This window comes from Ursus arctos, unplaced genomic scaffold, assembly GCF_023065955.2.
Source record: "Ursus arctos isolate Adak ecotype North America unplaced genomic scaffold, UrsArc2.0 scaffold_34, whole genome shotgun sequence".
In the NCBI taxonomy this organism is placed as follows: domain Eukaryota; kingdom Metazoa; phylum Chordata; class Mammalia; order Carnivora; family Ursidae; genus Ursus; species Ursus arctos.
In genome coordinates, this window is record NW_026623030.1 from 6,059,910 (window position 1) to 6,067,273 (window position 7,364).

At 38.7% G+C, this 7,364-nt stretch overlaps 1 pseudogene; it reads right to left on the reverse strand.

Annotated features, from left to right (window-relative positions):
• Positions 1 to 3,203: 3,203 nt before the first annotated feature.
• On the reverse strand, positions 3,204 to 3,815 carry LOC113245947 (transcription elongation factor A protein-like 3; annotated as a pseudogene).
• Between the last annotated feature and the right edge of the window lie 3,549 nt (positions 3,816 to 7,364).

A 7,364-nucleotide genomic window follows, 5' to 3' on the forward strand; every position in this document is an offset into this window, starting at 1 on the left:
ACTCGCAAAATCAATCAGAGATCTGAGAAAAGAAATGCCGTAATTCTACAAATAGAAAATGACCAGGTTTTGGAAGGTAGGAGGTCCAGAGACTTGAATCTGGGGAGGTATATTGGAGGGTGTGGCAGAGGGGAGGGAACCAACTTAAGGAGGCTACAGCAAAGTATTATAAGCAGCGGGGGGGGGGGGGGGGAGACAAAATCAGAACCTTAAGAAATCTGCTACAGTGGGGGATGTCCCTGGCTTAAAGGTGCTCAGGTGGCAAAGCGAGGTGGACTCCCAGGTGCAACAGCATGGTCTCAGGATCCCCGGGGTCACAGGAAGAACAGGGGTGCCTGAGTACAGCAGGGTTCCCAGGCACAAGAGTAGGGTTGCCAATTTAAAACAGTGAGTCTAGGTGCTGGCTCTCTGCTCTGTGTTTCCATAAACTGCAAACAAGTACACGGTCATGCAAGTGCTTTCCTGGCAGGAGCCCAGGAAAAGGCAGAAGTGTGGTGAGACTGACCGCTCCCCCCCTATCTCCTAGGAGGAACCGCGCTGGTCCACGCTACAGGAGTCCATAAGATTTGGAGTTTTAAACTCAGTTGCATGCCTGAGATAAAAACACTTTGTCACAGGCCGGGTAAACACAGAGTTTGGACAGAAACCAGGGAGATAAGAGGGATTGACTGCTTTTCTGTGAGGGCTCACTGAAGAGCATGGGGGGCTGCAAACTTTCAGTTCCAGGGCTAGAGAGCAGGGCACCACCATATCCATCCCACCATCAGTGCTGAAAACCTTCAGGGAGCAAAACAGCACCACATAGTAGAATCCAGAGCTGCTTCCACTGAGCCCTGCCTCCCCGTGAACTGGAGGCACATTTCCACTAAGGCAAGTGGACCTGAAAATCGGTGCAACAAGCCCCTCCCCCAGAATACCAGCCTGAACAACTGGCTCTCACCAAGTTTACGGATCACAGAGGGCTGCAAAGCTTCAGCTCTTGGGGAAAACGGTAGATAGCATTCATGGTTTTTTTCCCTTTAGTCTTCCAGTATTATTTTCTCAGCTATTTTCTTATTTTTTCAATTTTTTTAGTTCTCTTTTAATTTCTATTTTTATATATATTACAATATATATATAAATATATATTATAAACATACATGTATATATTTTAAATGTGTATATTTATAATTTTTGGTTTCCTTTCATTGTATTTTATTTTATTTATGTATGTATATATCAATTTTTCTTTCTTTCCTATTTTGGGATCTAGTCTCTTAAAATAAACATGCCAAAACACATCCAGGATCTAGTTTTCTGTTTTGTTCTGTTTTGTTTCTTATTTGTTTTTTTTCTTCCTATTATGTTTTGTTTTTGTTTTTTTTCTGGCTTGTTTTGTTTTGTTCTCTGTTGTTCTTGTTCTTATTGTTGTATTTTCTCTTTCTTTCTTCTATTCTTTGCTGGAATTAGATGTGGATAAAGTCAAGAAAATCATGTGTGAACAAAATGAAAATATCAAAGAGATAGAAAACCTAAAAAGAAACTGAAAAGAAATTCTGGAGGTGAAAACTACAATAACTGAAATTATATATTCTCTAGAGGGAGTCAGAGAGATTTGAGCAGGCAGAAGAAAGAATCAGTGAACTTGAATATAGGACCATGGAAATTACTGAGTCTGAGAAACTGAAAGCAAAAAGGTTTAAGAAGTGTGAACAGAACCTGAGGGACTCGTGGGACAGCATCAAGTGGACGAACATACATATTGTGGGAGTCTCAAGTGGAGGAGAGAAAGAAAGGGGCAGAGAAAATATTTAAGAAATAATGGCTGAAAGCTTCCCACATGTGGTGTAAGACATGAATATAAACATCCAAGAAGCTCTGTGAACTTTGAGTTCACTCAAATAGGTTGACACTGAGACACATTATAATAAAACTGTCAAAACACAATGAGAGAACCTGGAAAGCAGCAAGAAAGGAGAGAATTATCATATACAAGGGACCCTAAATAAGATTTTCAGCAGATTTCTCATCAGAAACTTTGGAGGCCAGAAAGCAGTGGTTGATATATTCAGGGTGCTAAAAGAAAAAAACCTGTCAATTAAGAATCCTATATCTGGCAATACTGTCCTTCAAAGTGAGGGAAAATTAAGACATTCCCAGATAAACAGAAGTTGAGGGTGTATGTGACCACTAGTGCTGCCCTACAAGAAATGTCAAGTGAGTCCTGCAACATATAATGAAAGCTGTAACCTGAAGCCATATGAAGAAATAAAGATCTCGATAAAGGTAAATGCATGGGTTATTATAAAAACTAGTATCATTGTAACAATGGTTTGTAATTCTACTTTTTGTTTTATACGGGATTTTTAAAAAACTAATACATTTTTTAAAAAGCAAGTATTATTGTAACTTTGATTTGTAATTCCAAATTTTGTTTATAGACGATTAAAGACAGTAATACATTTCAAGAATTATTAGGTTATGTTTGGGGGCACACAATGTATAAAGTTATTATTTGGTGATATCAACAACCAAAAGGGGTGAAGACAGAGCTGTAGAGTAGCAGAGTTTTTATATGTAATTACTGAAGTTAAGCTGGTATAAATTCAAATGAGAGTGTTATAACTTTAGGATGTGAAATGTAATCCCCATGGTAACCATAGAGAAAAATAGCTACAGAATATATACAAAAGGAAATGAGAAAAGAATTTAAGCACTTCACTACAAAAAAATCAAACGTGAACGAATATTAATACAGGACATAAGGGACCAAAAAAGCCATAAGGTAAATAGCAAATTGTTATATCAAATAGAAAAATGACAGAGGTAAGTCCTTCCTTGTCAGTAATGTCTTGAAATGTAAAGAGATTAAACCCTCCAGTCAAAAGACACAGGTTGGCAGAATGTGTAAAACCCACATGATCCAACTATATTCTGTCTACAATAGACTCACTTTATTTTGCGTGTGTGTGTGGTTCTGAAACTGTTTTTTCTTTACTGTTCTTTTGCGATGAACCATGAACATCTTTTCATGCACCTGGTGGAAGTCCCCTACTAAAGACAGAGAACACAGTTGTTGGATCAAAAGCCTGCTGGCAACAAAAGTGACTCTTACAGCAAAGTATCAGCTTAATGTTAAAGCACTTAGCCTGGCAAAAGCCTGCTGCGGGAAACATGGTCAACAATATTCTCATCAGAGAAATTAGAATTGAAGGCCAAAGGCATTAAAGATATGGGCCCCTTTTGGCCCCTACCGCTGCCCCTCGCTCTCCTGACATCCTTGGGGTGAATGCATCTTGTACATCTCTTTGCGTCCAATGAAAACAATGCCTTTTCTGTTTTTTTCCTTAGCTCTTTCTGAGCCCTTGACCTATCTCCACATTCTCTCATGATCTCCTCACTGCCCAAGTGCCTTTCCTGGAAGTCCTCCTGATGGTCCTTGGGGGAATCACCCATCCTCCCATTTTTCCGGGCATATAATCTTCAGCTAGGTGCTTTTTGGCAGCCCATGGCTCCCTCACAGCCTTTGCCAGGGGTTCTGGCTTCCCCTTACTATGTGGTTTTCTCTCACTTTTAGACTTGCCCTGCTTTTCTTGCTTTCTCTCACCTTTGGCTTATGTTTCATCATCTGGCTGTCCCTCATTCTGGAGCTTTCCCTCATGCCCTGGTTTCCCTTCCACTTCCAGCTTCTCTTCTCTGATTTTCCTTCATCTTCACTCTCCGCTTCATCTTTTGGTTTTCCCTGGATTTCCACCGTTCCTTCATTTTCATTGTAGAGTTTTTCCATGTTGCTGGGGACAGACACACAAACCTGCAGGCCTAGGGCAGGCCTGTGCCTCCTCAGGCTCACCAAAGCCCCCTTGCCCACCACCAGGCAGCTAAGGGAACTGGTTCCATGCAGGCAACAGGAGTGGACAGTGCAGGGACAAGACCCCCGGGCAGATGAGTGGGCTACGACAGACTCACTTTAGACTCAAAGACACAAATAGATTAATAGTGAAAGGATGAAAAAAGATGCCATGTAAATAGTAACCAAAAGAGAGCAGGGGTAGCTATACTAATATCAGGCAAAATAGATGTTAAATCAAAAAATTTACAAGAGACAAAAAAAGACATTATACATTAATAAAATACTAAATAGAGCAAGAAGATATAACAAGTTAAACATTTATGCACCCGGGGCGGTTGAGTGGCTCAGCCATTAAGCGTCTGCCTTGGCTCAGGTCATGATCCCAGGGTCCTGAGATCAAGCCCCGCATCAGGCTCCCTCCTCGGCGGGAAGCCTGCTTCTTCCTCTTACACTCACCTTGCTTGTGTTCCCTCTCTCGCTGTCTCTCTCTGTCAAATAAATAAATAAAATCTTTAAAAAAATAAAAAATAAACATTTATGCACCCAATATCAGGCCATCAAAATATGTGAATCAAAAATAGATTTGAATTGAAGGCAGAAATACACAGTTCTAAAACAATGGTTGGAGACTGCAATATCCTATTCTCAATAATGGATATAACAACCAGACGGAAGATAGAGAAGGAAATAGAGGACTTAATACAATAAACCAATCAGATCAAATAGACACATACAGAAAACTCTGCCTAACAACAATAGCATGTAATTCTTCTCAAGTACACATGAGACATTCTAGGATAGATCATATATTAGGCCACAAATTAAGTTTCAGTAGATTAAAACATGTAGATATCTGACAAAGTATCTTTTCTAACCACAATGGGATGACGTTAAAAGTCAGTAACAGACATAGGGATACCTGGGTGGCTCAGTCAGTTAAGCATCGGATTCTTGATTTCAACTCAGGTCATGATCTCATGGGTCATGAGATCAAGCCCCGCATTGGGCTCTGTGCTCAGTGGGGAGTCTGCTTGAGATTCTCTCTCCCTCCACCCCTCCCCCACTCACGCAAGTGCACACTCTCTCAAATAAATAAATAAATCTTTAAAAAATCAGTAACAGACATAAAACTTGAAGAACCAGAAACTTGTCAAAATTAAACAATACACAATTAAACAACCAGTAGATCAAAGAATAAATCACAAGAGAAACTGCAAAATACTTAGAGATTAATAAAAATGAAAACTCAGCATACCAAGACTTTTGGGACTCAGCAAAAGCAGCGCTAAGTGGGAAATTTATAGCTATAAGCACTTACATTTAAAAGAGGGGAGCCTGGGTGGCTCAGTCAGTTAGGACTCCGACAAATGATTTCAACTCAGGTCCTAATCTTAGGGTCATGGGATCAAGCCTGGCATGGGTCTCCGCACTTGGCAGGGAGTCTGCTTGAGATTCTCTCCCTCTCCTTATCTCACTGCTCATGCATGCTCTCTTTCTTTCTCAAATAAATAAATAAATATTTAAAAAAGAAAAATAAAAACAGGAAAGATCTCAGGGCACCTGGGTGGCTCAGTCGGTTGAGCACCCCACTCTTGGTTTTGGCTCAAGTCATGATCTCAGGGTTGTGGGATTGAGCCCCTTGGAGTTTGCTTGAGAGTCCCTCTCCCTCTCCCTTCCCCTCTGTCCTTCCTCCTGCTCAGGCATGCACATGCTCTCTTTCTCTCTCTCAAATAAATAAATAAAATATTTAAAAATAGGAAAATCTCAAATCAACAATCTAACTTTACAACTTACAGAGCTAGAAAGAGAAGAACAATCTAAACCCAAAGCTAGCAGAAGGAAGAGAAAAATAAAACTTAGAGCAGAGATAGAAAAACAATGAAGAAAATTAATGAAACTAAAAGTTAGTTCTTTGAAATTGACAAACCTTTAGCTGGATGGACTATGAAAAAAAAGATTCAAATAACATTTAGTTATTTAGTACCCAAATGAAAATAGGAACATCATTACTGATTTGACAGAAATAAGAAAGATTTTAGGATAATGCTATGAACAACTGTATGCCAACAAATGGGATAATCTGGTGCAATGGACAAATTTCTGGAAATACAAAACCTGTGAAGGCAAAATCACAAAGAAAATCTGAATAGAGTTATAATTAGTAAGGAAATTGAATCAGTAATAAAAATCTCCCAACAGAGAAAAGGTCTGGACCCTATGGCTTCATTGATAAAATCTCTCAAACATTTAAAGGAGAATTAACACCAATATTTCTCAAACTTTTCAAAAAAATGAAAGTGGAAGAAATACTTCCTAATGCATTCTAAAAAGCCAGCATTAACCCAATAATGAAGTCAAAGGCACTACAAGGAATGAAAACTACAGACCAACATCCCTTGTGAACATTGATGCAAAAAGCCTTAACAAAATGCCCTCTCTCAAATTCAACAACACATTAAAAGGATTATACACCATGATCAAGTGGGATTTTTTCCTGGAATGAAAGGATGGTTCAACATAAAAAAATCAATTAACGTAATACATACATTAACAGAATGAAGCATAAAACACATAATTATCTCAATTGATCTAATAAAAAGCATTTGACAAAATTCAACACCCTTTATGATAAAAACATTCAACAAACTTGGAATAGGGGGAAACTACCGCAACATAATAAAGGCCAGATACGAAAAGTCCACAGTGAACATCACATTCAATGGTGAAAGACTGACAGCTTTTCCTGTAAGATCAGTAACAAGGCAAGGATGTCCAGTCTTGCCACTGCTAGTCAACATAGTACTAGCCAGAGCAATTAGACAAGAAAAAGAAATGCAGGGTACCTGCATCAGAAAGGAAGGGGTAAAGTTATCTGCTTTTCAGATGACATGATCTGATATATAGAAAACACTAAAGATTCCACAAAGAAAAAAATTGTTAGAACTTATCAATGAATTCAGCAAAGTTGAGGATACAAAGTCAACACAGAAAAAGCAGGTTTTTTTTTTTTATGTAGTGAAAATGAATAATCTGAAAAGGAAATTAAGAAAATGCCTTTTGTAGTAACACTGAGGGGCACTTGAGTGGCTCAGTTGTTTGGGTGTCTGACTCTTGATTTAGGCTCAGGTCATGATCTCAGAGTCGTGGGATTATACCCTCCACGAAGCTCCCTGCTCAGTGGGCAGTCTGCTTGAGATTCTCTCCTGCTTGCTCATTCTCTATAAAATAAATAAATAAAATCTTAAAAAAATACAAAACAAAACACCCAACATCACCAAAAAGAATAAAGTACTTAGGAATAGATTTAACCAGGCAAGCAGGAGACTTGTACACTGAAAACTACAAAACACTGAAATTAAAGAAGGCCCATACAAATGGAAAGAAACCCTTGTTTATGGATTGGTAAACTTAATGTTGTTAAAATGTCCACACTACCCAAAGTGACCAAGAGATTCAATATAACACTTACCAAAATTTCAGTGGCATTTTTGCAGAAATAGAGAAAACCATTCTAAAATTTATATGGAATTTAAGA